General features: G+C 42.7%; 1 long non-coding RNA gene across 1 annotated transcript; it reads right to left on the reverse strand.

The window, feature by feature from the left end:
• Positions 1–1,522: 1,522 nt before the first annotated feature.
• Positions 1,523–3,830, reverse strand: LOC123600602. The gene is made up of 2 exons (XR_006713695.1): positions 2,435–3,830; positions 1,523–2,332 (listed from the first exon to the last, which is right to left on the reverse strand). It is a non-coding gene; the product is annotated as an uncharacterized LOC123600602 (long non-coding RNA).
• Between the last annotated feature and the right edge of the window lie 17,406 nt (positions 3,831–21,236).

Consider the following 21,236-nt stretch of genomic DNA (forward strand, 5'->3'; position numbering starts at 1 on the left):
AAACATTAAATACAATGGGGAAATGTTAACATATTCCAGAAAAGCTCACCAACACTGTCATTTTGGTCGAACTGGTCACTTTCAATGTAACTTGAAGGGATAATCCTACCACTTAATAATGAGTCAGTTCGATTTGTTTACTTGGTTGTCCCATTTAAGTTTATCCAATTTATACCAGGGACGACTATGCCCAGTACATTGACAAATTCCCGGATAGAGCCTGCAGAAGCTTCTGCATATTACTGGCTTATCCTGTGATGTCATCAGAGACTGGGGTTACATTGAGAATTTAGCTTGTTATTAGTTTGACCTAATCTCTCCAGAAAAATATGCAAGCCACCCAGTTACCTGGCACATATTCAAATGCCTAAGGATCTAGAGATCTTCAGATCTGTTAAAAAAAAAAAAATCAACATTACTGTCTCTCATTTAACAAACTGAAAATAACAAGATTTCAAACCTCAGTGCCAAAGCAAATGCATCCCTTTCAATCAACCTTCCTTAACGTCTGCTGATATTTTCCTTTCTGTGAGCAATCCCCTTGATTTGACAGCCTTCATGCCATATCAACTTTCTTTCAAGGTGCTGCTCTGCCCATCAACAAGAAGACGTATTTAAAAATCTTTGACATTACCTCTATGCCTATTACTGTAGACGTTAGCCAAGGGCCAAAAATGTCAACTGAATAATATTCACCTTGACACTGATACCAACGATCTAATTAGCATTTATATCCCCTCCGCCCGCTCACCACCACCATACATTCTTAGGTGTAAAACAGTACTCTTTGAGAATTAATGTTGAGTTCTTGTGCCTGGTTAGCAGCTCACCTAGCTTGTTCAATTTATTCCCCGTTTCCATCCACCTTTTTAGTTTGGAAAGTAAAAAGTGAACACCTCATGTCAGTCCATGAGTTTTGTGTCAAGTTTATGACACAATGGGAAAAAATCAGTAAGAAATCAGTAAGGCCTGATGAAAGGTGATAAGCTCTTAACACGTCATGGTAATGAATATGATGATGACGGTGTCTTTCTCACCTTCACATCTTCACATCCAGCTCGTCATGGAGCTGCTCAGAAGGAAAGAAACCACTCTCTGCTATCATTATCCCAAATACCTAAGTACAAGCCCAGAGAAAGAGGAAACTCTATTTCTTGAAGTTCTGTCCGTGTCCTGGAAAAAGTAATGATTATTATCTGTATTCTTTTTAAAAATTTTTTAAATGTTTATTTATTTATTTTGAGAGAGAGAGAGAGTGTGTGTGTGTGTGTGTGTGCAAGCAGGGGAGAGCCAGAGGGAGGGAGAGAGAGAATCCCAAGTAGGTTCAGCACTATCAGCACAGAGCCCGATATGGGACTTGAACCCATGAACTGTGAGATCCTGACCTGAGATGAAATCAAGAGTCAGACGCTTAACCGGCTGAGCCACTCAGACCTCCTCTTTATTATCTGTATTCTTAAACGCTTGTGGTACATGTGTGATTTTTGTCTCACTAACTAGATTTTCACCTCAAAGTCAGGGATAGTTTCTTGTATTTATTTGTTCTCTAGCCACGCATCGAACCCACAAAGTATCATAATAGATGCTCCAGAATGTGGAGCAAGGGGCTCAGCCCAAGCCTCCGTCATATCGCATCTCCTACTGAGACTCGGACATGTCTGAGCATGTCCAGCAAACATGAGTGGAGGAGGTTGAGGTCAAGGTCAAATCTACTGCAAAGGATCTAGACACCGCCTGGGATAGAACACTCCTCTGAAGGGAGGTGGTCAAGAAGATACATGTGTTTCAGCTACAGGGAGAATAGTCATTCCACTGCACATAACACAGATTCGCTGGTCCCATGAGAAGCAGATGCCAAGACGGGACTAAACATGCAGAAGAAAAATATATTAGGGGAAATGCCTGGGAGAGAAAATACAGAGGGAGGAGGGGAAACTGAGAGAGTCATCACACAGCAAGAGAAAGAGACAGGGAAAAAGGGAAGGGAGGTTGGGTAGAAGCATCTCAGATACTAGAACTGCAATCCAGTTCTCAGGATAGTTTGAGCAGGCTATTAGGAAGCCTCAGGTCACAGTGGTGCATCAGAGACGGTCCCCGTCTCCCGGGGAGGAGTCAGCCTTCGTATCTCCCCTCCCCCCCCCCCCCCCCATGCTTATAACTGACTGGGAGCAGCCCATGGCAGGCATAGCTTCTGTTTAAAATGTGATTTTGATTTCGGAGCACAGCAGCTGGGGTCCACCTCAGTGATGTCGCTGTGGTGAGAGGCACATTCTCGCGGCCACTGTGCCCACATACTTCCCATCCTGCTTCACTACAGCTCAGAGTCCGGGTCCTAGCGGAGAGAGAGGGCCACGCGTGAAAACCCCGGAACTCTCTTAACAATTTAACCTCCACGGTGTGTAGCGCTGAACGGGACAGAGAGATTCTCACGGACCTCGGCACCTCCGGGGAACCAGCAGTGTTCCTTCCTTCCAGTGTCACAGAGCCTGGCCAAAGCAGCAATACCAACGGAGGCTTAACCTGCAGTTTGCATTAAGTGGTGCAGGCCTCAGTAGCAAATAATAGCGGAGAGCAGCTCAAGCCGAAAGAGCAAGAAAATTGCAGGCGCTGCGGTAGCCAACAGGACTTGTGCATGGGTACATATGAGCCACCTCCTCAAGTTGCTGGAAATAATCAGGAGGAACATTACAGGGGCAGGCAGTCTTGCATAACAGGCGGGAGCGAGAGCCAGACAACTAGGTATTCGTCCTTTTTATAATAACCCATTTTAAGTCCTGGGTTGGTGAGGTGACACCTGTTAGCATCATTTGACTTGGAACCAATTAAATTCCTCTTCTCTGGAACAAGTATATTTCTGCTCTATAATAAGATTCTGCAAGCAAACAGCTTTCTCTCAGCACATTAAACATAGCAACCGGGGAGAAAAAAAGAAGCAGCCAAAAATGTGTTTACTACTAGGCTAATACCACCTGCCCTCCAAACACTCCCAGATTTCAGATTGGCTTTGATATTTTTCTGATGGGAAATAAGAATTCAGCAGTCTTTGGATGCGTTGTTCCTGAGCCCTTTGGGGAGACCAGCCAGACACGCCTACTCGAAACCTTCTGTTTCCTGGTGAATCTGACGGAGGATGTCACCGAACCGCTTTGGAGAACCTGTCAGTCCCACTGACACAATCGCAACTTCAACACGAAGAACGAGGATCAGACACAGTTGCTTGTTCTCTGTGAACGAGTCCGTTTTGGCTCTCGCCGTGGCTGTTACAGCAGAGAGAACAAGGTCATGAAGAATCACGAAAATCCGACTCCACTCTCTGTAAAGGCAACGATAAAACCGAAGCGCCTAGTTCGCAGAAATGTGGAAGATTAGCTGGAGGCAAACTACCGGCCAGGTTTCCTTTTGGATGAGGGACGTACTACCTCTGGGAGCCATTGGGCTCTTGTTCTAGAGCCTGGGGAGTAACCTAACCTCTTACACTTTTACAGTAAGCGATGTGAAGTCGCCAGGGACTGATATTCTGGGAGTTTGAGCAGCTTATCTGGGAGAAAGTGGTTCAGGCCTAGTCTCTTAAGTTCGCATTTTGCTGGTTCTCGCCCTCCTTTGTCATCGTAAAGAGACAAGTGGTCCCCACACCTCAGGCCAATTTTACCTGTGTTCTCATGGGGGTACCCCTTTAGCGCTAACAAAAAGCCAGCCAGCTAACATTTTCTCCTTCTTCTATTCTGCCCCTCTTCCGCTAGATGCTACAGCACTCCCCTTACACATCACTGAGCCCACTTACATGCCACTCCCACGGACTACGAACTCAACCGGAAGACGTGCCTGCCACTTCCGATACGGACGAATGCCTCTCCCAGGCATCACCGTGGCTTGCCTTATCTTGTGCCTCCAAGATGCCCTTCCTCTGCAGCCACCTCGGCTGGGTGCCGCAGATTTTGACCATGGCAGAGTTAGACTGGCTTCTGGAGCAAAATGAGGAGGGGCAGTGAGGAAGCGTGTCTCTTTCTGTGTGTTCCACCCTGGTGAGGAATACCACGGGAGCACCTCCTTGCTCTCAGGCCACGGTCTTCCCAGACAGGAGTTCATGGGGAAGTTTGGCCAGGGACTACGTAGAAGTTAAGAGGCATCCTGTTATCTCGGACTCACTTCTTCCCTTCCACCACTAACGTGTGATACCAAACTCACCTTCTCTTAGAGTGAATTCTCTCTCTCGGGAGTTGGCTAAGTTCCCAGGGCAAATCGACCCCTATCAGGCCTGCTTTGTCGGCACGTAAGACGCGTACTGACGTATCTGGGGATGCGGCACCACACAGCTCAGGCTCAAGCTCAGGCCATGCACCATCAGCATCCTGTGCTTCCTACCAATTGTCTTTCCACCGAGGTCGGAGTGGAAATTGCCTTTTCTGCGCTCCAGAAGGCGAGCGTACTATTTGGTGTGTCAGCGGTTTCCTGTCGCTCCCGGATGAAGTTCGAAATCTTCAGCTGCAGAGACAAGATCCTACTGTGGTCGAGCTTCTACACTCACTGCTGCCATCCTGTGCAACAATCCCCAACTTGTCAGCACTTCAGACGTTCTCTCTGTGTGTGCGTGGGCCATTCCCTTTGATTAGAACATCCTTCCTCCCTTCCCTCAACACCGCCTACTTTTGTTTGATGATCCACAATACTATTGGATTCAAACATCACATTCCCTGATCTTTAAGGCTGGGATCCATGCTGCCCTATATACTACTAATTCCACTCTTTTGTTAGCATTGACCTTCTTGTCCATCTCCCCAGCTTAAGAACAGAGATTGGCTCTCTCACCTGGTAGACCCAGTGCCTAGTCAGGTAGTGCAAAGAATGCGCAAGTTTGTTGAATAAGAGTATGTCTGGGGGCACCTGGGTGGCTCGTTCGGTCGGGCATCTGACTCTTGATATTGGCTCGGGTCATGATCTCACGGTTCATGAGATCAAGACCCACATTCGACTCTGCACTGACAGGGCAAAGCCTGCCTCAGATTCTCTCTCTCCTCCTCTCTCTTTGCCACTCCCCCACTCATGTGCTCTCTCTCTCTCTCTCTCTCAAAAATAAATAAATAAATAAATAAATAAATAAATAAACTTTAAAAAAAAAAAGGACCACTGGGACCTCATCAAGATAAAAAGCTTCTGACAGCAAAGGAAACAATCAACAAAACTAAAAGGCAACCAAAAGAATGGGAGAAGATATTTGCAAATGACATAATGGGCAAAGGGTTAGTATCCAAAATCTGTAAAGAACTTATCAAACTCAATACCGGGAAAACAAATAATCAGGTGAAGAAATGGGCAGAAGACATGAATAGACACTTTTCCAAAGAAGACATCCAGATGGCTAACAGACACATGAAAAGATGCTCAACATCGCTCATCATCAGGGAAATACAAATAAAAACCACACTGAGATACCACCTTACACCGGTCAGAGTGGCTAAAATTAACAAGTCAAGAAACAACAGACGTTGGTGAGGATGTGGAGAAAGGAGAACCCTCTTGCAGAGTTGGTGGGAATGCAAACTGGTGCAGCCGTTCTGGAAAACAGTGTGGAGGTTCCTCAAAAAATTAAAAATAGAATTCTCTATGACCCAGCAATAGGACTGCTAGGAATTTACCCAAGGGATACAGGAGTGCTGATGCGTAGGGGCACTTGGGCCCCAATGTTTATAGCAGCACTTTCAACAATAGCCAAACTATGGAAAGAGCCTAAATGTCCATCAACTGGCGAATGGATAAAGAAGATGTGGTTTATATACACAATGGAATACTACTCAGCAATGAAAAAGAATGACATGTTGCCATTTGCAGCAACGTGGATGGAACTGGAGGGTATTATGCTAAGTGAAATAAATCCATCAGAGAAAAACAGATTACCATATGTTTTCACACATGTGGAATGTGAGAAACTTAACAGGAGACCATGGGTGAAGGGAAGGGAAAAAAATAGTTACAAACAGAGAAGGAGGCAAACAATAAGAGACTCTTTTTTTGTTTGTTTTCCGTTTTTTTTTTTTTTTTGTTTGCTTTGTTTTATGTGTTTCTCTTTGTAAGAGACTCTTAAACACAGAGAACAAACTGAGGGTTGATGGGGAAGGGCGGAGGGAGGGGGAAATGGGTGATGGGCCTTGAGGAAGGCACTTGTTGGGATGGGCACTGGGTGTTAAACGTAATTGATGAATCATGGGAATCTACTCCCAAAGCCAAGAGCACACTGTATATGCTGTATGTTAGCTAACTTAACAATAAATTATATTTTAAAAAATAAAAATAAAAATAATAAAATCCAGTTGTTTTTGAATGTGATTATATATATTCTTTAATATTTTATCTCATTCCTATGCATTTAGAACAGAAGGTGGAGATTTCTGCAGGTACTCGTTCTGTCATGCTAACCCAGAAATGTTGCTTCTATTTTTAAAATAAATTGTTACTGAAGTAAACAACAAAAACTAAACTTTTAAGCACCTAAAAATCAAGAAACTTGAACCTGATTCCCTAACCCTGAGGTAGGAAGGTAGGTGAATCTTTTTGTTTTTTCCAATTCTCTCATTATGCTTCAAATCATCATGTGGACAATTGTGATAATATCTGTCATCACAGTGACATCTAGTACATTCAACATATCTGGTTTCTACAATGTGCTTGAGACTCACAAAATTCCTGGAGGAATAAATACAGGTTGTATTATTATCTCCATTTTTCAAATGAGGAAAAGTAAATGAGCCACACAAGTAGTTAAATGGTCAACCCAGGGTGGAGTCTTTACCCTTTATATATAAAAGCAATGTTTATGGTCATTCAAAGATGCATATTCCAGATCAAGTGCCCATTTCACCAAGTAAATAATTCTCAAACTTTTAGAAAACATTTGTCAACAAAATTCACACTGAAAAAAATGTTTTAATGGCTTTAAATGAATTATATAACATTAACAAATATTTGAAAAATACTAAGGAGTGTCACGTATCCAGTCCATAGGCTCTGCTTGGTATGAATAAGAATTCAAAAACATTGGTGGTAACTCTACGGCACCCAGGCACTGATCCAATCTACATCAAGGGAACATCCTTAGTCCCTTAAAGTTTCATGAACAATATTACATCATCAATTTCCACCTGAACTTTTCAAAGAATTAGAAGAGTCTTGATATCATTCGATACGGTGGACTCCAAAATGGATCATTCAACGGGAATGTATATATCCTACTGGCCTTCTTATAATTATTAGAAAGTAATAAACAAATAAATCAATAAATAATATATATATAAATAATAATAAATTAATAAAACTAAAATAAAATAAGAAAAATATTAGACAAGGAGATAAGACAGAATATTCAATCTGCCGTCCTTTTTCTAAGGGTGATAAATCTACAATTCTACTAACTACTGAAAGATGTCAGAGAAATTCTTCTTTTCCATTACGTATGCCCCTGTATTCATTATGGAAAGGAAGATCTTGCTGATAAAGGTCAGTACTTTCTTTTATGAATATATTACATGACTATCAAAGATTGAAATGTGGTCTGGCTGTCATATTTTTATAAACCATTTGTACAATAAATCTTCATAGACAATTTTGTTGCAACAAAATAATTACTACCTAGAACTATCTCCACACAAACTTTTTTTTTTTTAACTGGAGACAGAGAGTGGGGGAGAAGGGCAACGGAAGAGAGAGGGAATCTTAGGCATGTTCTACACGTGCTCCCATGACCCTGGGGTCATGACCTGAGCCAAAACCAAGGGTTGGATGCTGAACCCACTGAGCCACCCAGGCACCCCTCTCGACACAAACTTTTAAATCAAATGTATAGCTCCCTTCACTCTTTAAGAATAAAACAAGTGATAAAGTATATATGGGGGCACCTGGGTGGCGCAGTTGGTTAAGCATCCAACTCTTGATTTTGGCTCAGGTCATGATCTCACAGTTGATGAGTTCAAGCCCCTTGTTAGGCTCTGTGCTGACAGCACGAAGTCTGCTTAGGATTTTCTCTCTCCCTCTCTCTCTGCCCCTCTGCCACTCATTCTCTCTCTCTCTCTCTCTCTCTTTCTCTCTCCATCTCCCTCCCTCTCCTTCCCTCCCTCCCACCCCTAATAAATAAATAAATAAATAAATAAATAAACTTTAAAAAAACCTATATAATGAGGACTAAATAGGGGAAGAGTTTGTTCTATGTTTAACCTTATTTATAATATTCTTACCATCCTAGATTTGTATGGATTTGTAAAAGCTGTGAGTAGAGAGATTATTCTGTTCTATCTGCTTTATAAATGTGGAAATTAAGGCCAAGAGAAGTCAAATGATGTGACAGAAAGACTCCAGAATTTAGACAATGTAAGAAGCATATCATATATGTATATGTATTTCAATCTCATAAATGACCCACATTATTATCTCTATTGTACAGATAAGACATACTGAGGCTGGGAGAGGTTAGGTAAATGTCAAAAGGCCAGAAAACCAGCAAGTGGCAGACATAGGGTTCAATCCCAGGTTTAATTCCAGGGTCTGAGCTTTGAACCCTTATGCTATCTGATTACTAATTTCCTGACTTCGATTAATGTTCAAGATTCAGTAATAGGAATAGCATCTCTTTACCCTCAATTTAAAAGTTTTCTGGGCTTCTGGGTGAAGATAGCAGATTGAACATATGCATCTAACTGTGCTCCCTCTCCAAACCCTACTAAAATAACAGTAGAAAGATTTTTTTTTTTTGAGACATAAAGCCATAAGGATGAGGAGAATCAAATGGAAAAAAAGCAGCAAATAAATTTCAGAAGCTGTAAAGCAAAAGGATGGGTGTAACCAATTTAGCAAAGCTAAGAAAGCTGAATCCTAAACTGGTAGTAGGAAAAGCCAAGAGCCGAGCCAATCTAGATGCTACAGATGGGTGGCGGTGGGGCTCAAAAGTGGGGTGGCTAAAATAAGGAGAATTCTCTGAGAGGGTTTCAAGAAATTGTCGGGTGCCAAGATCTGTTCCTCCCTCCCCCGGCCTTGGCACAGCCAACAATTGCTCTTCCCCCACCCGGGCAGAAGGCTGGAGTTTATTCCCTGGAGGGAGTCTCTGGATTAAGAAGCTGCAGGCACAGTTAAAGAAGTATCCTGTTCACAGGAGAGATTTAAACGAATGCACATCAGTATGGTGAACCCATCTCCCCACCAAGTCCTCTTCTCCTGTTCAGGTTCCAGAAGAGTGGAAACTAAGACTGCACATGAAGCGCCAGGCAAATGATTAGAGAACCTTCTCTGAGGACTCTGAGCAGCCCAAGGAGAAAGGATGCTGATATTGGAATTCCTCAGTGACAAGGCCTCAAAACAATGGAACAAATAGAAAATCCAGGAATAAACCTACAACTATACGGTCAATTAATCTTCAGGAAAGCAGGAAAGAATATCCAATGGGCAAGAGACAGTCTCTTCAACAAATGGCGGTGGGAAAACCAGACAGCAGCATGCAAAAGAACGAAACTGGACCACTTTCTTACACCATACACAAAGATACACTCAAAGTGGATTAAAGCCCTAAATGTGAGACAGAAAATCATGAAAATCCTAGGAGAGAACACAGGCAGTAACTTCTCTGACATCAGCCACATCAACTTCTTACTAGATACGTCTCCCGAGGCAAGGGAAACAAAAGCAAAAATACACAACAAGATAAAAAGCACAGCAAAGGAAATGACCAACAAAACTAAAAGGTGACCTTTGGAATGGGAGAAGATATTTGCAAATGACATAGCTGATTAAGGGTTAGTATCCAAATCTATAAAGAACTTACCAAACGCAACATCCCCAAAACAAATAATCCAGTTTAAAAATGGGCAAAACACATGACCAGATATTTCTCCAAAGAAGGCATCCAGATGGCCAACAGACACATGAAAAGATGTTCATCACCACTTACTATCAGGGAAATACAAATCAAAACTATAATAAAGTATCACCTCACACTTTTCAGAAGAGCTAACATCAAAACCTCAAGAAACAATAGGTGTTGGTGAGGACACAGAGCAAGGGGAACCCTCTTGTTCTGTTGGTGGGAATGAAAACTGCTGCAGCCACTTTGGAAAACAGTATGAAGGTTCTCAAAAAGTTAAAAATAAACTATGACCCAGCAATCTCACTACTAGGTATTTCCCTCCAAAAATACAAAAACACTAATTCAAAGGGATACACACAACCCCTTTGTTTATGGCAGCATTATTTACAATAGTGAAATTATGGAAGCAGCCCAAGTGTCCACCGACTGATGAATGGATGCAGAATGTATATATATACCATGAAATACTACTCAGCCATCAAAAAGAATGAGATCTTGTCATTTGCAACGACACGGGTGGAGCTAGAGAGTATTATGCTAAGTGAAACAAGTCAGTCAAAGAAGGACAAATACACTATGATTTCACTCATATGTGGGATTTAAGAAACAAAACAAATGAGCAAAGGGAAAAGAGAGAGAGAGAAAGAGAGAAGCCAAGAAACAGACTCTTAACTACAGAGAACACACTGATGGGTACCAGAGGGGAGGTGGGTGGGGGATGAGGAGTCGAAGGAGTGCGCTTGTCGTGATGAGCACAGGGTGATGTATGAAGTGCTGAATTACTACATCGTACACCTGAAACTAATGTAACACTGTATACTAACTAACTAGAATTAAAATAAAAACTCTGGCTGGCTTAGTTGGTGGAGCCTGCAACTCTTAATCTCAGGGTTGTGAGTTCAGGCCCCACATTGGGTGTGGAGTCTACTTAAAATAAAATAAAATAAAATAAAATAAAATAAAATAAAATAAAATAAAATAAAATAAAACTTGTTTTAAATAAAGTAAAATAAAAACTTAAAAAGCCAAAAAAGAAGAGAAAAGGTGTCAATAGCTCATACTGCAGAGAACTGCATAATCAGAAGCCTGACTCATGTACTCTAAGAGTCTTAGCAGTTTTTAGTCCACATACTTAAATATTAGCAAAAAATGTAGAAGTTAGAGCCCAAAATAAACAGAAGAAAAACAATATGCAGGAAACAGAAATTATATGGGGAGAAAACATGCAAAGAAGAAATCAGATTGGTGTCCAACTTCTCACCAGCAACACTGGAAGCTGGTAGGCAATGGAGAAATTACCTCAAAATGCAGGGTTTTTTAAATAGAAAAACCATATCCAACTGAGAATTTTATCCCCAGTCAACGATCCATCAAGTGAAAGGGTAAAGATATTTTCAGACACGCTTGGCTTCAAATAATTCACCTCTCATAAAATCAGTCCCAGATGATGTGCTCCACAGAAAGGAGTGGGTTACCCATCAAAGAGGAAAAGGGATCCAAGAAACTGCAGAGTCCAAGGGGACACGGAGATAATCGTAAATGGATGCGGCAAAGTGACATCCGTACCTTGGAATAAAGGGCCATCTGTCCACATTGGAGTAGGTCAGGCAGCCGCAGGAGACTCCTGGAAAATGCCAACTACCAGGAAGCCTGATGCGTCTGAACATCTCAAAAGGAGTTTTGGAGAATCAGAGCAAAATTTGGGGTTGAATAAGGGATAAGTGTAAGAAAAGCAAGCAAGCGGACAAAAAAGATGTGAATTCTAACCGCCAGGAAAAAAAATTAAATTTCATACAGAAAATGGAAAAGTAGTCACAGTTTATTACACGGTATTACATGGCTCCACTATGAATAGCATTTCCATAACACTAATACAAAAGAATGAATATTACGCTAAATAACATTAAAATATAACTCTATTGGGAAGCACCCGGGTGGCTCAGTCAGTTGAGCGTCCGACTTCGGCCAAGGTCATGATCTCGCAGTTTGTACATTTGAGCCCCACACGGGGCTCTCGGCGGTCAGCCTGTCAGCACAGAGCCTGCTTCAGATCTTCTGTCCCCCTCTCCCTGCCGCTCCCCTGCTTGCTCTCTCCCCCAAAATAAGTAAATATTTTAAAAAATTATATATAGCTATATATTACTCTATTGGAACATGGTGGGGGTGGGGGGGGAGTAAAAAGAAACAAACTTTTCTACCCCACTAAGAAGTCAACATAATGCTTAAAACTAAAAACTCAAGGAATAATACAAACACATTATTTAAAAATAAGTAAGTAAACGTGAAATTAATCAGCAAAAAGGAGGAGAGGACTGGCTTCGGAGCACGGAGATGTGCAGTGAGCGCAGGATCCCTGTGGTGCCTGGTGAAGCCAATCGTCACCTCACACTAGGGCACATATAACTTAAAAGACTAAAATGTAGGGGCGCCTGGGTGGCGCAGTCGGTTAAGCGTCCGACTTCAGCCAGGTCACGATCTCGCGGTCCGTGAGTTCGAGCCCCGCGTCGGGCTCTGGGCTGATGGCTCAGAGCCTGGAGCCTGCTTCCGATTCTGTGTCTCCCTCTCTCTCTGACCCTCCCCCGTTCATGCTCTGTCTCTCTCTGTCTCAAAAATAAATAAAAACATTAAAAAAAAAATTAAAACACTAAAATGTAGATAAATGTTTTTAAATAGTATATGTTCATTCTCCCTCTCTCTCTCTCTCTCTCTCTCCTCGCCACTCCCCTCCCCTCTCTTCCATCTCTGTCTTTCTCTTGTTATAAACCTCATGTCAACCCCACCAGCCAATCAGATGGAAAAGAGGGTTGGTTTTAAATACCAAGTTGATTTACTCTGGTAAACCAGTAGAACTCCATTAGACAAGAAAGATCACTTCCTTTCCGGCACTCTGTATACATGGGCCCCAACTTTGCTGGAAATGGAAATTCTAGTTTTATCATAAAACAGCTCCTTTAATGATTTATCTTTCACCCCTGTCTGCAGCTTCCTGTATTTCTTTCCACTGATCTTCTCCATAGAAACACTGCACAATCACATACGTTGAGTTATGACACTTCTTCCAGACTTTATTCCATTTATATTTCTTCTCACTTTGTTCTTTCCCTTTAGCAGATGCCTGTGTTAATATTTGACCTACGCAAGGGGTGTGCGGCCAAAGATAGTCCTCGGCCGCACTGTGGCCTGAGACAGATGGTGGGGTGCCTTAGGGGACTCAGGTTACATTTCCAAGGCGTTCTCATGTAACAGTGTGTGCCTTTGATCAAAACACTGGGAAACACAAACCCTCACGTCCTCCTCAGCACAAACACAGCCAGGACCCTGTTCTCTTGGCCCAAGGAAAGAAAGGTACGCCCTTGCTCCGTGGGACGCCATATGCAGTAAACACTCACGTTGTCAGGAGACCCGCGGAGGCACAGGAGGACACGGGCCGGACGGACGAGGGTCTCTGCAGGAGGCGGGCAGGGACCCCCGGAGGGCTATTTCCCCTAGTGTGTGCTATCCCCACGGCACCTGCAGCAGGGCCTGGCACACAGTAGGCATTCACCAGATACGTGTGTGGAGTAAATTGCTGAGTAAACTTGCCGCTGCTCTGCCTGGCATGCCCTTGACTTTTCTCAGATTAACACATTCGTGCTCATCCTTCAAGATTCAGTTCACTTATCTCTTGTACAGCTTTCTTTGGCCCACTAAGCCCTTTCCTCTCGATTTATCTGCACTTTGAACAGATTCCTGTTGCTCGTAGTTATACCACGGCACTACAGTTACTTGTGTGCCTGTCTGTCCTCCCTGTAAGGCTTTTAGTGCCTTGAGAGCTAAGGTTTTGCCTTATTTATTTCCGTATCCATGATGCCTAGTAGAGTGCCTGTATATTCATCCATTCATTCAACAGGATTTCAGGACTTGTTCTGTTCCAGGCGCTAGAATGGGCTCTGAGGATACAGCGGTGGAGAAGACAGAGCCTCCCATGCCCGCCAGGCTTACACCGTATTCAGGGTTGCAGACAATTAGAATCAGTGTGGCAAGTGCAATGATAAGGGTTGTGAGTGCGCCATGGGATCCCACGGGAAGGGCGTCACAACCAAAATCTGAGGGATCAGGAAAAGCTCCAAGGGGAGGCTTCCCAGAAAAACAAAGAACATCTCAAGAAAGAACAGGAATTAGCCAGGAAGGGTGGGAGTGAGTGTTCCAGGAAGTGCAGTGGATGTGGGGAATGGAAGAAAGCAAAGAAGGAAGGAGGGAGGAAAGGACGGAAGGGAGGGAGGAAGGGACGGAAGCAATGGAAGGAAGCAGGAAGGGCTACTGGATGACTCATTTGCCTTGTCATATCTCTTATTCTGGAAGGTGGCTTTACCAAGAGGCCTAAGTCACCAGAGGCTACCTGCCACCGCATCTGATTTGGACGGTCTGCTTTCACTCCCAGTCACAGAAATCACTGGCTCCTGTAGAGCCAAAAAGGACCTGCAGACCTGGTTGTGTAACTCTTGTAGTACAGATACGAAAACCGAAGCCCGCAGAGGAGAGTCATAACAACGTTTTGCTTTTTCTTCTCTTCTTACAAAGCATTTTCACCCCTATCCGGCCCTGTGAGGCAGCACCAGTGTTCTTCACGCCTCAGGAAACTGAGGCTCGAAGGGAGCTAGCGGGAGAGCTGGGAGCCAGGTCTTCTGGCGTCACACTCGGCGCTCATTCGGCCACACCTCAGCTCCTCTACCAAAGTCACACCGTTAAGAACAGAGCCAGCGGTAGACTGGACTCCTCATCCAAAGCTCCTTCCAGAAGGCAAGAGCGTCCTGACACCTGATACGGACTGACCACTGCTAACTATCACGGTGTGTCCCGTTACAAGAATACTTGTGCCGCACGTCTCGTTCACCAGCAGCCTGAAGGACGCTGAGATGACTGGGGTTTTTACCTGATCTTGCCTTGATTTGGTGTGAGGTTGTAGGTCAGCCTTGTTACAAATGAAAAAGACGGTTAATTTTCACTATATAAAACTGTAAAATTTCTGTAAAAGCAAGACTATAAACAAAGTTAAAACATAAGCCAAAGACTGGGGCAGGGGGCGGGGATATGAACTGCACATAAAAACAAAGTAATCACATCCAGGGTTTGGGAAATTCCTGAAAGCCAATAAGAAAAAGACTTATAATCCAATAAAAAAATGGGCAGAGGATATCAATAGGCAATTCACAACAAACAGGAAACGTCAATGGCCAATGTACACATGGAAAGTGCTCACTGTTAATGAAGAGAGGCACAGTAAAACACTAAGATAACAAACCTTCTACCCCAATCAGATTTATTTTTAAAAAATTATTTTTTATTTAAAAATTTTTTAAGGTTTATTTATTTTTGAGAGAGAGAGTATGAGCAGGGGAGAAGCAGAGAGAGAGGGAGAGAGGGTCTGAAGCGGCCTCCACGTTGACAGCAGTGAGCCCACAGGGCTCAAACTCATGAACTGTTAGATCATGGCCTGAGCCGAAGTAGGAGGCTCAACCGACTGAGCCACCCAGGTGCCCCCAGATTTATAAAAATGTCCAGGCCTAACAACGATGACGATGGAACAGCCAAGAATTTTGCTCTGGGAAGGAATAAAACAATATACACAAAAGCAGCAAATGCTCTATGGCCGAGCAATTAATTCCATTTGCAGATACACAGGCAGATAGATGGGTGACAGATGATAACAGATAGCTAGATTGATTGATTGATTGATATTAAAGAAACACGCATTGGGGCGCCTGGGTGGCTCAGTTGGTTAAGCGTCCGACTTCGGCTCAGGTCGCGATCTCGCGGTCCGTGAGTTCGAGCCCCACGTCGGGCTCTGTGCTGATGGCTCAGAGCCTGGAACCTGTTTCAGATTCTGTGTCTCCCTCTCTCTCTGACCCTCCCCCGTTCATGCTCTGTCTCTCTCTGTCTCAAAAATAAATAAACGTTAAAAAAAAAAAAATTTAAAAAAAAAAAAAAAAGAAACACACGTACGTACAGAGGTATGTATTGGGGGTTCAACGAAGTGTTGTTTGACATCAAAATGTTTAGAAAGCAAATTTCAGAATGCTATATACTATATTACCATTTCTATAAATTAAAATAATTATATAACATTTAATACATACATAAGCAAAAGTGCAAACCCAGACTGAACCTATACCAAATTTATAATGTTTTCTTCTGGGGAAGGACAGGAATATGGTTAAGAAGGGAACACGGGGGCGCCTGGGTGGCTCAGTCGGTTCAGTGTCTGACTATGGCTCAGGTCATGATCTCTTGATTCCTGAGTTCAAGCCCCACATCAGGCTCCGGGCTGTGGAGCCTGCTTTAAAAAAGAGTGGAGGTGGGAACATAAGGGACTTCAACTTTGTTGGGCTTTTTTATTTTTGTCTCCTTTTTGTTTGAGTAGAGTCGACACACAATGTTACATTAGTCTCAAGTGTACAACATAGTGATTTAACTTCTCTACGTGGGACGCTATACTTCTGGGCTTTTTTTTCCCCATAAAAATAATTTTTAAAAATCTCAATCTAAAACTTAACAGTATTTTATAATTGTTTGTTCATTTCTGCACCAAAATTATTTTCCCAAACATTTTAAATAAGCCTGACATTTCACATGCAATTTTCGAATACTTGCCCTGACAACTCAGTCCTCGTCTGCTAAAGAAAGAAAAGGTGTATTAGACCACTTCTAGTATCGCTTTCAGCCCTGACACTTAACCTCCTACAAAGCCTCAGAGGCTTTAAAGAGATTGTGGATGAGTGACCTTTTGTCTGAGTAAATTCTGGAAAGGGGCTAGGAATATACTGTCAGCTGTTACAAGGGAAGGAAGCCCTGGAACTTTTTTTTAATTATGGAAGCTGCTTCTTTTCTCAGCGGCATCACCCGAGAGGCATTCCCCAGTCAGTGTTTTATCTATTTATATTCTGGGAACCCTATCTAAATTAAGCTTCCACACTAGGTTTAAAGGGTGATGGGTCTGAACGTTCCGGTACTGTTTCTTTCCCCCTACCCCTAGCCAAATGCCTTGATATGAAACTTCATTATCACCAATTCTGGTATAAAACACTAAGCTTCGGGGCACCTGGGTGGCTCAGTCTGTTAAGCGGCCAACTTCGGCTCAGGTCATGATCTCATGGTTTGTGGTTTTAAGCCCCTCGTGGGGCTCTGTGCTGTCAGCCCAGAGCCTGGAGCCTGCTTTGAATTCTGTGTCTTCCTCTCTCTCTTTGCCCCTCCCCTGTTCATGCTCTGTCTCTCAAAAATAAATAAACATTAAACATTTTTTTAATAAAAAAAATTTAAAACACTAAACTTAAAGGTTTGGTGACCATGTATTGAACCCCAAAGGAGAACTTGTGATTTGACACAGGTCTGATGATGGGACAGGATATTTGCCATCAGCATGATCCCGGCAAGTCGCCAGACTTGTGGGAGACGAAAGCAACCAGGTAGCAGGTTTGACAGGAAGCCTGGCAGAACCAAGGACTTTATACCTTCAGGTGCACACAAACACTTCTGGAGAAACCCACTAGGGATAAGTTTCATTCAACCAAGAGAGAACTAAGAAAACTTTAGCAAGAGGTCTGATGATGAGCATTTAACGTATTTCATTGTAGAGCTAGGAATAAACCAAAGGTTGGGAAATAAGCGGAATAGTATGTGAACAAAATAAAAACAATGTAACTAAAATAACAAGAGGAGGGACGCCTGGGTGGCTCGGTCGGTTGAGCGCCCGACTCTTGAGGTTAGCTCAGGTCATGATTCCAGTCATGGGATCCTCAACATGGAGCCTGCTTGGGATTTTCTCTCTCTCTCTCTCTCTCTCTCTCTCTGTCTGTCTGCCTCCTTTCCCCTGCTTGCACAGTCTCTCTCTCTAAAAAAAAAAAATAAAAAAAAATAAAAGAAAAAACAGGAGGAGAAGAGACAGAGGAGAAAGTAGAGAAAAGATAACTGACTGAAAAAAAAAAGATGCCTTTTCAAACTGAAATATTATTTGTTTTAAAAAGAGGAGCTAGGATTGTTAGAAAGGATTTTAGAACAAAGATAACTGTTATATGCGCCCACGTCCATTGCAGTATTATTTATAAATAGCCAAGATGTGGAGGCAACTTAACTGTCCATCAATAGATGAATGGATAGGAGTGCCTGAGGGTCTCAGTGGTTGAGCATCTGACTTCAGCTCACGTCATGATCTCACTGTTCATGGGTTCGAGCCCCTTGTTAGGCTCTGTGCTCTCAGCTCAGAGCCTGAAGCCTGCTTCTGATTCTGTGTCTCCCTCTCTCTCTGCCCCTCCCCAGCTCCTGCTGTCTCTCTCCCTCTCTCAAAAATAAACATTTAAAGGGGTGCCTGGGTGGCCCAGTCGGCTAAGCATCCGACTTCAGCTCAGGTCATGGTCTCGCGGTTCGCGAGTTCAAGCCCTGCATCAGGCTGACAGCTCAGAGCCTGGAGCTGGCTTCAAAATCTGTGTGTCCCTCTCTCTCTCTCTGCCCCTCCCCTGCTTGTGCTGTCTCTCTCTCTCAAAAAAAAAAAAAAAAAAAAAAAAAAGAAAACATTAAAAATAAATAAATAAATACACATTTAAAAAAACAGATGAATGGATAAAAAAAAAGTGTGGTGTATATGTACATATATACAATGGAATGTTATTCAGCCATAAAAAGGAAGGAAATCTTGCTATCTGCAGCAACGTGGATGGACATTGAGAGCATTAGGCTAAGTGAAATTAAGTCAGACATAGAAAGGCAAATGCCACCTGAATTCATTCACATGTGGAAGCTGAAGCCAGCAATCAAACAAATGGAACTCACAGATCCAGAGAATAGACGGGTAGTTGCCAGAGGCAGGGGGGAGGGCATGGGCAAATGGATGAAGGGGATCAGAAGGTATAAACTTCCAATTACAAAAATAAGTCATGGGGACGTACAGCATGGTGACTATAGGCAAGTTCTCATCACAATAAAAAAAACTGTAACAGTGTGTGGTGATCATTTCACAATATATAGAAATATCGAATCTTTATGTCATACACCTGAAATTAATATAATGTTACATGTCAATTATATCTCAATTAAAAAACAAAGGTAATGGGGCGCCTGGGTGGCACAGTCGGTTGAGCGTCCGACTTCAGCCAGGTCACGATCTCGCGGTCCGTGAGTTCGAGCCCCGCGTCGGGCTCTGGGCTGATGGCTCAGAGCCTGGAGCCTGTTTCCGATTCTGTGCCTCCCTCTCTCTCTGCCCCTCCCCCGTTCATGCTCTGTCTCTCTCTGTCCCAAAAATAAATAAACGTTGAAAAAAAAATTTTTTTAAAAACAAAGGTAACTATTACAGTGAATAATACACACGTTCCAAGTACCAAAAGAAATGTTTTCATTTTTATTCATTTTTTATGTTTATTTATTTTGAGAAAGAGAGAACATGGGCATACGAATGGGGGAAGGGCAGAGACAGAGGAAAAGTGAGAATCCCAAGCAGGCTCTGTGCTGACAGTGCAGAGCCTGATGCGGGGCTCGAACCCACAACCGTGAGATCACGACCTGAACCAAAATCAAGAGTCGAAGCTTAACTGACTGAGCCACCCAGGGGCCCTGAAGCAGGTTAATATTCTGCATATTCAAACAATGAAACTAATTCAGCAGGAGTGGGGAATACCTAAAGCTGAGTGTAAACAGAAACAAATCAACTCAACTGTATTTCAAATGAATGAATGAGAAAGAGAGACAGACCAGCAAACAAATCCCAAACTCCTTTTTTGGTAGGTTTGTTTTCATCATGATATGGATGCAACTATTCTGAATCTACTTTTTTAAGAGAGAGTAAATGTGATTAAAGGAGAGACAGAATCCCAAGCAGGCTCCATCCCATCAGCACAGAGCCCAGTTCAGGACTCAAACTCATGAACTGTGAGATCCTGACCTGAGCCAAGATCAAGAAAGAGTAGGATGCTTAACCAACTAAGCCACCCAGGCACCCCCACACCTTACATCATTAATCAAGGTAAATCCCAGGTGTGTTAAATAACTATATGTGAGAGGTAGACCCACAAGGCAAACGAGAAAAAAAATGTCAGAAAATAGCTTATAAAGTTAGGGAAGGATTTCTTAAACAAGACCCAGAAAGCAAAACCATAAGGAGAAAAGTTGATGAGATTTGACTACACCAAAATTAAGGATTTCTGTTCAACAACGCACACCAAACATTAGAAAATGTCTGCCACTTATAAAACCAACAAGGAATTAATTTCCAGGTTGTACCAGGAACATCTGAAAGCATACAAGAAAAAGAAATGGCATCCAATTTTTTAAGTTGAAAAAAATGAATAAATAATATGATTCCCAAAATAGAAAACACACACACACACGCACAAATGAGTAGCAAATATCTGCCCCTCAAGTCAAGATCTTCCTGTTCCTCCAACACACCCAATGTTATTGTTCTGGCTATTGAGTCTCTGCACCAGCCACTGCCTCAGTCTTCCGTGTTTTCCCCTAAAACTTCCTCTGAATGACTCTGTCTTGCTATTCAGATTCCACCCCCTTGCACCTAACATAGCCTTCCCACTACCTCCCCGTCATTATTTGTTTACGCACCCTGTTCATTACATCTTCATTACATCATTGCATACTGATTATTCCTTGACATATTCTTCTTTGTGTTTTTTTTAAGTTTATTTATTTATTTTGAAAGAAACAGAGACAGCACAAGTGGGGAAGGGGCAGGGAGAGGGGGGGGGGAGAGAGAATCCTAAGCAGGGATTGCTGCCAGACCTGGGGCTTGAACTCATGAAACTGCAAGATCACGACGTGAGCTGAAACCAAGAGTCATACGCTTAACTGACTGGGCCACCGAGGTGCCCCACTGACATATTCTTCTTTATCTGTATGCCGATGCCTCTCTCTAGCCAGATGGTAAGCCCCACGAAGTAGAAAGTTTGTGTATCTTGTTCAATCTTGCATGCCCAGTACTTGGCACAGAGTTGGTATTCAATACATTTTTGTCAATAAATATGTGAATGTATTAAAAGGGTAACACAATCCCTATTGCTGGCTTAATGAGCTTTCCAGACAAGGATGTTCAATCATAATTAAATGACTAATTAGTGGAATTTTGCTAAGCACTGTTAAGCATCACATGAAGAACTGGGCGGGACAACCATTTAATAGGCTCCTTCTAAAAATATTTTATGACTCAAAGGAACACAGTTCCCTTGGATACTTTTGTTTTGACCACACTGCCTAGACCTCATTATTTTAGCCAAATGGATTAAGCCAATTGAAACTCAACCCTCTTTAAGACTGTGCACTTTCTAAACACCATCACCCAGAGGGGCCCTGATGTGAATTCCATCAACAGGAGGTGGTATTTGTGCAGAATATTCCATGAGGCAGACATATTCTAACCACA

This window comes from Leopardus geoffroyi, chromosome D1 (assembly GCF_018350155.1).
Source record: "Leopardus geoffroyi isolate Oge1 chromosome D1, O.geoffroyi_Oge1_pat1.0, whole genome shotgun sequence".
In the NCBI taxonomy this organism is placed as follows: Eukaryota; Metazoa; Chordata; class Mammalia; order Carnivora; family Felidae; genus Leopardus; species Leopardus geoffroyi.